Raw genomic sequence first — 2,499 nt, 5'->3', positions numbered from 1 at the left:
AGCTTTCTCCCATCCTTGCATCCTAGCCCTTTGCCTATTTAAGGAATCCTCTCCCAAGCCATTTTAACACAATCTAGAAAGTAAAGCCATAATGCCATTTTGAGAAGCCATTTTTACATCAAATCCATTCACTAAAATCTATCAAAAATCCTCCATTGAAGCCCATTTGAGCATTTGAGCATACATACATAATCAAGCCAATCTTAGCTATTAGACACACCTCTACATCAAGTGATCATCCTCATTGAGAGAGCCTATCCATGGCTCATATTCTCATTTGAGGACTTCACTTTGTTTCTCATGAAGTTAAGTTAAATTAATATGCAAATGCTTTTTGATTGTTTTAATTTGGTGTTTCTAACATACTAAAGTAGCATATACATTTTGGCACGCCCGGTGGGACCCCACATGGGTCATCTTCATTAGCTTTTTTAGTCAAGTTTTGTATGTCATTTTCTAATTTTGACTAATTTTTCTTATTTTTATGATTGGTAGGATTGTATAAATTAGTTTTGTAGGTCCACATGAGCATGAAGAAGACAAAGGAACTCATAGTCTATCTCATAGTGTTTGCAGATTTTTCAAGCTTATAGGTGGATGGAGCACTTGGAATTCTTCTTCCTCTTCTTGTCTATATCCTTCTTCTATTCCATCTACTTCTTCTTCTTCTTCTTGAGGGCTCTTGGCCTTTTTTTTTTAAGGAAGCAAAATCATACACACTTTTTTTTAAGTGCTTAAAATGAACCCCCAAATCATACTTAAATCCATTAAAAACTAAAAATTTTCAAAAAAAAAATAAATCTTTTAACAAGTGAAACTAAACCAATCCAATCATTTGCATGCTTGCAACATCAAAGTTTTAGATGCATTCATGCAAAGTTAGGAACACTTCATTTTTGAAAATTTAAAAAGAACTTCAAGTTTCCATTTCAAAAGGTTCAAAATCAACACTAAGTGCACACTAAAATCTAAATCAAACTCAAAGCATCAATCAAGGATAAAATGAACCTCATTTGCAAATATTTTAAAGTTCTTTTAAAAATCTCATGATAACTAAGAGTCCTAAATGGTTGCCAAAATTGTCCTAAAAGCTTTGTTATTTATTCCAAACAAATGTCTTGTTGCAAAATCTTGAATGTTTTCTAGGTTTTTCATGCATCAAAACAATCTAGGAATATCATTTTTTAAGCTTAAAACATGCAAACTAGAACACAAAATCTTGAATGAAAACCAAAGTCCAAAGAGTCATTTTCACTTTTCAGTCCAAAACAATCTTGAATGATCTAAGGTTAAAACAAAGCACTTCAAAATTCTTAAAACAACACACAAAATCTCAATCTTGAATGCTCAAAGGAAAAAACTTGAATGTTTAATCACTTGTCTTTGAATGCATGTTGCTAAAATCACTCTTGAGTGCCATGGATTAAAATCAAGTTTATTTATTTATTATGAATGCATGATTAAAACAACAAATTCAATTTTGAATGCCATAGATCAAATAATCATCTTTTGGGGCATAAAAAGAATCCACATTTTAAAAGCTTTCTAAGATATAAAAACAAATAAAGACACTTTGAGTGAATTTGTTGTTCGACTCACCCTCTTTAATCACCCATCATTCTAACCATTGGTTGCAATATCAACACCATATATGGGGATGGGTCTACCTAAGAAGGTGTTAAGTGCTCCACAAAAATCAAATTCCACTCACTTGAGTTTTTATTGGTTTTTCTAAGATAGAAAATTTCTTGAATGCACATTAGTCTCGCTAACACTTCATTTGGGCATAAAAATTGAACAAATCTTGACATAGAGGGCCTCCAGGTGCGCGCTTGAAATCGAGCTTTACACACATCTTTGTTTTGGGCTTAAAACAAACTCACACTCAATCTTGAATGCCTTAAAGAAAATCAATCGATACTTGACGTGGAGGGCCTTCGAGCGCGTAAGTTTACTATTTGTTGACACTAAATCTTCTTGGTGTATTCATTCTTTGATCACTTCTCTTTTGTTGACGCATTTCAAATTTGAATTGAACCTTTGCATCTTAAATCACGTGTGTTTTCAAAAGGTCTAGATCAAAAAACTTAAAGCGTCAGTTGGAAAACAACTCTATCTTTTAGCCCAAGATCATCCAAGCCTTCTCTCCCCTTGTCGTCTTTCGAGGCCATCTTGGGTGCATAAGATTAGGATCCAAAATCTTGTCTTAGCTTTTAGGAGGCCTACTTGGGGATTTCATCACCCCTTGGGATGACCTCAACTCTAGCGTTCTGGCAAAGTATAAAGATCGGGAGGTGAATCCAAAGACACCTCTCTTGGGATCAAAATTTTGCCACTCGGGCTAAGCCTCAAGGAACTTTATACCCTTGAGAAGTGAAAGAGGAGAAGTGGGTTACCGCTCCTCTCGGCTGTGTGACATCTTTTTGGTTTCATCTACGGATTTGGGCCTCATGTACCTTGCGTATATCGAGGACTCCCTAGCTAAACCAAATTTCATCC

This window comes from Cupressus sempervirens, chromosome 10 (genome assembly GCF_028749045.1).
Source record: "Cupressus sempervirens isolate cs-2001-9-10 chromosome 10, ASM2874904v1, whole genome shotgun sequence".
NCBI lineage: Eukaryota > Viridiplantae > Streptophyta > Pinopsida > Cupressales > Cupressaceae > Cupressus > Cupressus sempervirens.
Note: the sequence above shows the minus strand (reverse complement) of the source record.